Raw genomic sequence first — 11,187 nt, 5'->3', positions numbered from 1 at the left:
CCCACCGTTAGGCGCTGCATCTGCCGCTAGGGTTTATCGGGTGTTATAGGCCGTCGTGAGTTCCCTTCGGGAACGGATACGATAATTTACTTTACTTACTTAATGGGAGTCAATACTAAGAGAGTGATAATTACTTTAATAGTACACTGTATACGTCAAGGCAAGCACAGCTGCTGCCAGAGACATGCCACTGAAGACCATGACTGATCTGAGTGGGCTCAGAATGCGCGCTTTGGACAAGCAATCGTGGAGGGAACTCTCAGCCTGAGCTGGTTTTTCTCGCAGCTGCAACGCACGGGGTAGTGATATCCAGGACAGAAGCGGACCAGGCATCATGACTTCGCACATCTATCGTTATGCTGCTTCATTACGCGACCTGTTTTATTATTAGTAGTAGTAGTAGCTATACAGTGACCAGTGCAGCACAGCTCTGACAGTGTATCTTTTTTTCTTTTTCTTTTTTACAGAATGCACCTCCTACTGATAGACCATGCATAACAAAGAGAGGAGAAGAAGAAGACAAAAGAATTTTTTTAATAATGATCGAGACAACAAAGGAGAAAGACAGACAATGTACTAGTAGTACCAGTGCCAGTAGTGGTAGGGGCTCTCAGGGAGCCTGTGCTGGTACTAGTACTACATAATTGTATTTGAAGTGCAATGTAGGCTAGATCAGAATACACATGTACGTCAAACTCATAATACAATGGCAATGCTAGTGCTCCTGTTACTAGTAGTACTACTACATGTAGCGCTACTCCCGCTAGTGCATATTAGTGCTCCAGCTATAGCGCTACATGTAGTGCTGCTGCAGCGCGCTGTCGTGCTGCATGCTGAATAGTAGGGATTTGATGACGTCACGCTTTAATCATCAAGCGCACGCACGCATGCATGCACTTGCACGATCGCAACCAGCACGTCAAGGAATTAGGAAGTGAGATCGTGCAAGTGACACCCTGGCTTCACGGGGGCCCCCAGAGGCTCCGCCTTCTGCCTCTTAGGAACTGAACAGCTTGTTGTAGCCCCGAAGCCATGCAACACGTGGTCACATCCCGCTAGCTAACTAGCGGCTGTGCGTGCCAGCCGGGTGTCCAGCCCGACCTCGTAACGACGGCCCTAGCCTGCGGGCATTCGCAGCTAGCGGAGCATGACAATCAACAATGTTACATAACAGGCCGGCTCGGAAACGTGATGCTGTCTGTGATCAGTAGACCTAGTCAACAGCATGCATGGTGAGTAAAGCAGCAGTTGAGCAAATCTATGCCAGCCTATGCCTATGGACCTGCAGTACAGTCTGTGCCTGAGCTTGCGACTGAGGCCAGTGAGGGCTGGAGAGCCCTAGTCCTAGACTCTACTACACGAGAGGACCTAGCCCTAGGAATAGGATGACCATGCATGCATGGATTGGTGATTGGACTCCAACTCCAAGCACAAACAATCCGCATACATGCACATGCTGCATAGTCAAGCAGTTGAAGCACCCTATGAGTGTGACTCTGCACTGCCCTGCTGTGAATGAAACTGTCTGACTGTTCTGTACTGTAGTGCCATAGTGGCCCCATGCCATGGCCCACTCAGTCTCTCCCCCGCCCCCAAGTACACAATGGTACACGCACAGAGTACTGAGTCTGTTGTGATTATCTGCTGTACCGAGGCCAGGCCATGACCAAAGCACGTGATGTACAGTCATGTACAATGACTATGTACAAAAGTCATGCTTTTGAAGTTTTGTGTACCGGCGGAAGGACCAGCGCGGATGTCAGCCGTCAACACCTCAATAAGGTACAGCATTGTAATAATCGTCAGGTTGACTTGTACAAAATTCATACTATGGTACGGTCGATGGACGACGTCGCTGCCCAGCAGTTATTATTATTCGTATCAATATCATCGCCTAGAAATCTACAGTGTAGATAGAACATGTTACATGACTGTACGGAGTGGGGGCACATACTTAGTAGTCGACTTGGTCATTCAGTCCACACTGGCACGCCAGTTACTGACACTGCGCTGTCACTGTGTCAGTGAAGTGACTAAAACAATAATTAACAATAATTTTAAATAATTAATTCACCTGTCTACAGACAGTCATAAGTCGTCTCCTTGTGGGAACTTTGAAGGCACCATTGCCTGCTTGCTTGAACGACTATAAAAAGCACAACAACAACAACAAACAATCATGGATGCAGCTAACGAGGTTCGTCTAGCCCTTGTCGGGCATTGGTTGTGAGGGTTCCCACCTCACCCTCGCCGTTAGGCGCTGCATCTGCCACCCTGGTATCACAGGCATGGTGGTGGCCTGGCATAAGCGAAACTTCCTAAGCTGATTGTGTTTCTCAATGTTTCTCAATACAATTGTATATCCGGTTGTAACGCGGACATGCGAACTTTACTTTTAAGTTTTCACAGACGATCAGTAGCCTGGCCTTGGCCGGAAGAGAAATAATTGGCAGAATTGGGTAATTTCTGGTGTTGTTTCATTCATGTTTGGTACATGTATGTGGATAAGGAAATGGAGCAGAATTCAAACTTCAAGGAAGTGCCTGCCATAAGGTTTGTATGGTTTAGCCAATTTCACTGCTTTTCGAGCAGAATCTGCCAATTTTGGGAGCATGATCCGCCAAGGGTTAGAGACTCTACAGTACTCAGTAGGGAGCAGTCTGTGAAGTCATGTTACCATGGTTACTGCTTTCACTTTTTACATTATGTACATGTACATGTAAGTACTAAGTGTAAAAAAAGAAGAGAAGAAACACATGAGAACGAGTTATGCAGCAACTATCCACGACTGTAACCCTGTGCCCTATTAGGGAGGTTTAGTCCCACGTAATCCGTGGGTACTTTACGTGTGTGTACCACGTGATACTCAGTGACCCACGTACAGACGTTTTCTGATTCACGACATACCGTGTATGGAGGCTCACCCACGTTCCGCCAGAACGTGGGTGAAAATCAGAATGGAGCGCATTGTGCAAGCTGTGAGGGTGCTCAGCTGAAGAAGTTTCCGAAGCACGAAATCAAAATATTCGATGAGCTTCTTGGGCCCGGGTAGATTCGTTTTTGACCAGGTTTGGGCCTTTCGCTTCATGCTTTTGTTTGCTCCGTGTGACTAAACACAACATTGCAACGTGGGTGCCCTTCATCCACTTTACGTGGATCACCCACGTACGCGTTTCCGTTACGTGGGAACTAAACCTCCCTATTATCGCACTTTCTGACCGTGTATCATCTTGTTACAGTCGTGGATAGTTGCTGCATAACTCGTTCTCATGTGTTTCTTCTCTTTCTTTTTTTTACATTTTATTACTGGCTCAGTATCCGAGTTTAAGTACTAAGTGTACAATAATAGTCATACTTCGAAGTACCAATTCCAGAGAATTCCAAAGTGCCCGTGATTACTCCAGTAATATCCTCATGACTGTGCACCAGGATATTGCAGACTGCATGAGTGTGTTAGCACAGCTAACACACTCATGCATGTAACCAGGGAGTAGTCACAATACAATAGTATTGTGACTACTCCCTGCATGTAACAGTACTAACACTAACCGTGCGTATAATGATTCTCGCTTTTTTCTGTTCCGTGTCGTGCTAGTTACATGTGCATGTGCAATCATGATTGAATGTATTGTACTTTTTTTTCACGTCTACATGACTTTATTTTGCCCGTAAAAGAGGCCATTACCCCGTAAAAAAAATTGTACATGTACATGTACATGTACGTACAATGTAAGTCGTATTATTGTACATGTACATGTATGTCACTGTCAGCCAGTTGAAGGTTCTAGACTAAGCTATCGGGATCCATTTGCACGAGTCTGTTCTGTGCAAGCAGAAGAAGTACTGTATGTTGTTGATCTGAAATGCGTGTAATATAATGGTTTGCACGTGCACCTGCATGCATTAGTGGCACCTGGGAGGCTGGGACTGATTTCTGGCATGGCAACGACAACATTTATTAATATTAGACAGGGCTACTGTTACATACATTAGACTCAGAGGCGCCTCACGTACAAACCATCTACTGGACACACACACACACACACACACACACACACACACACACACACATACACACATACATGTACATACACTACTAGTATCATCCAAAGCCAAACACACAGACAAACACACAGACAAACAACTTTACTGGCACAAACGAATTATTAGTATTACGTGCATTGTACATGACAATAATGTACATATACCGGTACTAGTTGGACCTTCAGAAACGAAAAAAGGGGAACATGCAAATCAAGGCACACATGCAGCTCCTGAAGCGGTGGGGGGGGGGTACATTTATGTCATAACTTTTTTTGCTGCTGCTGACCCTGATGGCAGTGATAATGTTCTTCCATGATGATCCTCCGAAATCGGACTGTAGTTTACTAATGATCGGTCTGGTCGAGATCTTGTTGTGGGACCTTCTGCATCTCGCACTTCCCTGATGTACTGGTTACCGCTTTGACCTTGCATTCTTGAAATGTACTCATTCTCTACACATTGCATGTAACTACCATCAACTAATCTTCATTTCCACCCTCAGACATGATTGCATAGGCCCTCTTTCTCCAATCTCTCCTTTAGACCCACATCGTGCGATCCCCTCTTCCCAAGACCTGCATCCTTTCCCCGTCCTTCAAGCCCCCCCCCGTGCTCTCCACTCACGCCTTAGTCCCCCGCTCTTGTGCACAATGACCTAGACCGGCGGTCCGCGAGACGTTTGATGGGTTTTATCGCAGGTGTGATTTTGCAATGCGTCACACCAGACGACCAGCACAGGTCCTTTGTGGCACGTTCTCTCCGGCACTGAATTTGTTTGTTAGCTACTTCTGTTCAGATGAACATTGGCTGTCCATTGTCGTGAACACTGGCTGTCCATTGTCGTGAAGACTGCAAACATGTACAATCCTGGCCATTGTATTTACTCTACATAAACGAAAAAGGACCAAGGAAGTACAAGTTATGCTAGTAATGTCCACTGACACCGCCAGTGACTAAACAATCAGCTACACACACACACACACACACACACACACACACACACACACACACACACACACACACACACACACACACACACACATACGCACACACACACACACACACACACACACACACACACACACACACACACTCATGCGATAACATTGCACGACACTGACGTGCGTAACTAGTAACTTGTATTTCCCCGGTCCTTTTTTTCTTTTCTATAATTTATTAATCCTTGGCTCTCCATCCGAGTCCATTATTTACTCTACAGTTAACCTTTAGGGCTGATCGCATCACGGCTCTGGTGCATGCATGCTGCTATTGCTGGGTGGTTGGCATGTACTAGTACAGCATTGACCCGTCATTTCCACGCCGATTATTTTTTAGTATGCATGTACATGTAAATGTAGACTTTTAGAAGCTCTGAGTTTAGTAATCAAAGTCATGTACATGTACATGTACATGTAGCAGTACATGTACAGAGACTGAATGTTGGAAACACGTTATACCCTTTACTCTTGCTAATTGCAAAGTTGCATATGCCCGATTGACATGCGATGTAAAATAAATAAACAACAAACAACGACAACAACAACAACACCACCAGTGTAATTATGGAACGAGGTCCACTTACCAATTTCCGTATGCACCATAGCCTGCATGTGCATGTACAGTCCGTATCGCCTATAAGGTTGGCGGCTATAGTAATATACCGGATATAGTGATTAATTTCTCAAATTCATTTTCATTTACCATAACTAAGTATACACAGTTATCGCGTATAGTAATAATCGTCTATAGTAATATATCGCCTATAGTGATCAAATTCATATTTCAAAAGACCTTTATTACACTATTTTTGCGTCGGTTATAGTGATTGATGTGAAATCAAGCGAAGTCAGAGAAGAACAGGGTGTTACTTCTTCGTGAAGAACTTGTCCAGTGAGTGTTGTTTGGTGAGTTTTGCTTGTACAAGTTGCCAAAATATGCCTCCATCATGAGGAAATGCTGATTTTGTGTGTCCGGAGCTACAGCCAGCTACATGACATTGTACATGTATGTAATGCGTATGGGCACGGCGCGCTGAGTCATTTGACACCCCACTTGCATACATTGCATGCAGTATCGGTCATAGTAATATATCGCTTAAAGTGATAAAATGCTCAAAATCAAACCCCAACGCTATAGGCGATACTGACTGTACATGTATATTTGTACAATGTCATGCAATGATGTAGACGCTGGACAACTGCTACCCCTGCCAGGCTACATTGCCGTAATGTCATGTACATGATTGAATAGTGCTTGTGTTGCCCCTACATGGCTACATAGTGTGTACAATTGTACATTGCTACAAATACAATGTACAGTGCCCGTACTGTACATTGACACTGTCTTTGCTTTATTGAAAGAACTGTCTCGACATTCCGCAACATCTGCCGGCACACTGCTGTACTTCAGCAAGCACAAAAATGCACCTTTTGCGATCACACCAAGCTACATTGTATACCTTTCACGATACCCCCGGTAGCTCTAGGCTCTACCATGTTATCATGGTTATGGCGGTGACACTCTTCGTACCTTATGCGTACTACTGGAAATGTTAGGAATGCCCAAGGCAAAAGTTAAAAATGACTGAAAAGAAATACGCAGCAAGGTCCCCAAATATAGTTTGGCTAAGCTGAATGCAGAGAAACCGGTGCTTTGCCTCTTGGGAACGTCGTGTATCTGTCACACTACAACAAAGTACAAGCACGGTAACGCAACCAATATAAGTCCATACTAGCACTATACTATCCCCTGTGACCTGATTTCTGTAGGAATTTTTCTAGAGAGGCGAACAAAGCTTTGCGCATTGCATGCATGTACGTAACTGATGCTGCCGACAGCACTGGCGGGTGAGGTGTCAAGTTCCGACTTGCCCGAGGTTTGTGCCCGCCGCAAGACGTCCAGTTTTGAAGTGGCTCGGTGTCCTGAGACACAGCCTGGGGAGGGAACTTCGCACGTTCGAAGTTACTTTTCACGCACGCACAAACTCCCAGCACGGAAGTCAGGTGAAGTGCATGCTGCATGATAATGTACAGGTTCTAATCTAAGGTAATCTATGCGGTGCGAGACGAAGCAGCACGAAAGTGGCACGACCTCGTGCGTGACAAGGCGATTTTCAGTAACACAGAAAACTGCTCGTGATTGCCCTTGTCACAAGTTGTCAGGTGTTACAAGAGGCAGTTTAGTCCACCTTCTCCTCGTTTGGCTTGACTAGATGGGCAGCGTAAGCTGCAGTTGATTATTTGAATGGGAACAGATCCACGGTGTATTTCTGAGCATCGTTTAGTAGCAACAGATACTGGCGACATTTCTCTTCTAGAAATGGTCTGATGTCTTACACAGTGCAATATGCAGTGTAAATGGAGACAGGCTGCTCTCTATCTCAGTATCTGAGGACTCAAGTCCATGAACAAAAGCAGTGTGACTGTAATACAATTATTACTGTGATTACTGATTAGCGTGATCGTTAACAATTACTGATTGGATAACATGAGCCAACGGTTGATTACCGCAATTATTACCAGCGGCTACAAATGTATTAAAATGAAGAATTGTGGCATTTGTGCGCGTGGATGGGACAGTCGATTAATTTACAGCTCGTATACTGACTTCCCAAGATGCCGGATTGATGATGTAACGTTAGTTTGAGACGATTCACACGCAACTCTCATATTCATAACGTAAAATAAACACTGTCTGTGGTCAATACAAGAAATTATGAACTGAACTTTGCGACTCAGTGCTAGCCCTTTGCGGGGATAATGGTCGGAAAATGTTCAGTTCAGACCGTGAGTGTCAGACCGTCGCTCGAAAAGCAGTGAAATTGGCAGAACAAACCTTACGGCAGGCACCTCCTTGAATTCTGTTCCATTTCTTTATCCACATACCAAACATGCATGAAATATGCCAGCAGGCAGGAGAAGTACTACATGTACAGGTACAGGTACACGTAAATGCTGCCAATTTTCTGCCGGCATTGTCCTCCATTGACTCTAGGCAAAGCCTACGACTCGCCCACTTCCACCGCCAAACATACGCTATCGATTAAAAAGAAAAGGGGGTTTGTCAACTGAAAACCGCTCTATTCAGTTGCTATTCACAATCTGCGCAGGCGCTGCATTAAACTTTTCTATTGTGATGTTGAAATTTTATTGCCATTTCGGGCCCTTCACCCATCGTGATAACTCTGTTTTTCTCTGTTTTAGGTGTGGAATTTTCTTCCGTGACTGCATGGCGCATCAGCTTCCCTCTGGGTTTTTTTCTTCTTTTGTGCATGTAATGTATTGACGAAGTAGAGAAACGAAACACCAGCAAGAGAACTGCATTGTACATTGTGCATTGTAAGAACTAATGCCATCAAGCTGAAATGATGATTCTGTACTATTACTTTGAGTTAGACATCAATATTGTATGTGCATGTGCATGTACATGTACATCACTACGTGTACATGTACATGACTGTACATTTATTGCACGTGTACATGTACATGTACCTCCTGGGCAGTATACACTGTACATGTACATGTACATGTACATGTATTGCACAAAGAGAGAGCGCGAGAGGATCCCGTAGTCGATCTACATGTACATGTACGTTACAAGTGTCGGAACTGCATATTATTATTCGTGTAACGTTACTGTTGGAACCAGTGTGACCAGGGATAGTATGGAAGGACTGGCAAGACGCTGGAACCTGTGCCGCGTGACCGTGATAGTGGAAGGTTGTAGAAGCGGTAAATGTGTGCTTGGAACGTTCATCCATCCCAGGTTGAACTGGCTACGTCCGGTGGGAATCGTTTTTCAGCCGGCAAAGCCACTTAACACCGTCTTTAGTCTTTACTGAGTCATGGTGCTCTCTACTACTACTAGCTCTCAGGGCGACAGTGCAGCCATCCAGGATCCTGGGCCATGCCCCTTCTGCCCACTAAATATGGCTACACCGCTGTTTTCCATCGCACTCGTACATGATCAAGCAAGATTCATCAGGTCGTACTTGCGACGGCGTAAGTTTCGATTTGCCTTCGACACGCCAAAGCAAGATCTGAACGCATTCGCCAAACTAGAATCACTGCAGTACCGTAGACAATTCATAAGCCTAGTTACATTGCACAAGTTTATTTTCAAGTACCGGAACACCTTGGCTCAGTTCAGTTTTAATATTTCCCGTGGTGAGAGACGCCCCAACAAAATTATCCTCCCCAAAGCCTTGACAACATCCAAATCACTTTTTTTATTCAAAACCTCCATTTTATGGAATCGTCTCCCACCCACATTGACTAAAACCTCCATTTTATGGAATCGTCTCCCACCCACATTGACTTGGGAATCTTCTGTCCATGTATTCAAGAGAGAGCTGCGCAAACATTCTTGTCAGTATTCAGGTCTACTCGCTGGCATGCTGCCGTTACCCTGTTCATCGTAGTCCCCCCTTTCCCAATCTGTACTCTCTTGTACCATGTGTACCATCATCCTTCAATGCGACGGACCCCACGATAGGCGGTCAGCCTTTGGGTCATCCTAATAAAGTTATTATTATTATTACTAGTATGATTCAGGACCGGAGTATTACAGGGAGCATTGGAAACGTATGGGCGCTCGTAGCACTGCGCTACTAAATACTGTTCCAGCATCCACGATCCACACTGCGGCTGCCATGGATCACTTGCACAGGTCAACTACTGCTGAATACCATGAATACAGTTTAGTTAAATTAAAAGGTTCACCGCTGCCGCTTCACAGCTCCGCGAATCCACAGTAGGTCTACAATCACGTGGCGATAAGAGTGTCTTAAACTGCTAAAGGCTTTGGTATGCAGCACGCTGCACTGCAGCTACAACGTAGCTGTGCAGCGCGCGCAGGTACTGTACAAGAAGACTTGTGACGATGTATGTGAAGACAGATCAGGATCAGATTTAATTCATTTTTTAATTCATTACTTGACCATGTTGACCTATCCATTCTTCATACACACTCTTCTTCACACTACACGCTGAGCATACGTGGCTCGTGACCGCGGTGTACACATGGTACATGTCCCCACTTCCTGAAAGGTTCCTGCAAGAAGTACGGTAGATCTACCCCCAGCCAGTGCCCCATCATGCAACAATTGCAAGTACAATCATGTAGATCTACTACCAGTGGTGTTGCATTCTGCACTGTCTACACCAGGGAGTAATACAATACCAGTATTATTATAATTATTATTATTGTACTACTCCCTGGTCTACGTCGTAAAATACCATTTTTACGACTCCCTGGTGTAGACACTGTAACACAGGCCCACCGCAATGGCAACATGGCTTCACTACAAAAGACTTGAGTGAAACCTTTATCCCAAGATGATGTCGTAATATGCAACGGACGTAGATAACGAAGTGTCAATGGCTTCGAATGTGCATCGCCGTGATTACCTGGCCTGCGCAGGCTGCGGACTCGGCGGCTGATATGCATGGGCGGTAAATATGGCCTCGGGTGATTCGTTGTGCCATATCCTGAGCTACATCGTCCAGATGGGTGCATATTGATTGAGTTCCTGGTCTACCTAGGCAATGGAACGGTGCCCTTTCAAGCATCCACCAAGCAGCTTAGCTGAGTAAGTAATATAATACTAATACTAGTTGAGAACGCATCACCATCAGTTTCACTCCTGTCTGACCAGCAGCTACAGTACTACAGTATTCTTATCATTCGATTCATTGAGTGTCTTTACACTGTGTTACTCTCTTCGCTTTGAGTTTGAGTATCACCGGGGTACAGTACGGCCGTACTGTACGTGTAACGCGTTTGCCACCAAAGCCGAAGGCCCCATCATAGGCTGTAGTAACCAGTCGATGCGAATCTTGGTCACTTGAGTAAACCCATAGTTATTTTTTCTCCTGGGGCAATCAGCAGTTAGTCACCGTAACTACATTGTAGCAAACGATCGGTGCCGAGTTTTCACCTCGAGCTCCGCGACACTGACTGTGCTCCCTGCATGTACGCAGTTGCTACTGGTGTGGCGAAATACGTGACATAATTGACATACAGTACTTACTGGCGAACTGAGCCCCTGCATAGCTGCAGATCTAGATGTGCACTCCACTGACCGATCGGAGTCACAAAATCACACTTCACTGTCTTCAGTTTACTGTTTAGGCTAGCTCAGCA

This window comes from Sycon ciliatum, chromosome 1 (assembly GCF_964019385.1).
Source record: "Sycon ciliatum chromosome 1, ocSycCili1.1, whole genome shotgun sequence".
Lineage (NCBI taxonomy): Eukaryota > Metazoa > Porifera > Calcarea > Leucosolenida > Sycettidae > Sycon > Sycon ciliatum.
The sequence above is the reverse complement of the archived record's forward strand: the minus strand, read 5'-3'. Positions refer to the sequence as shown.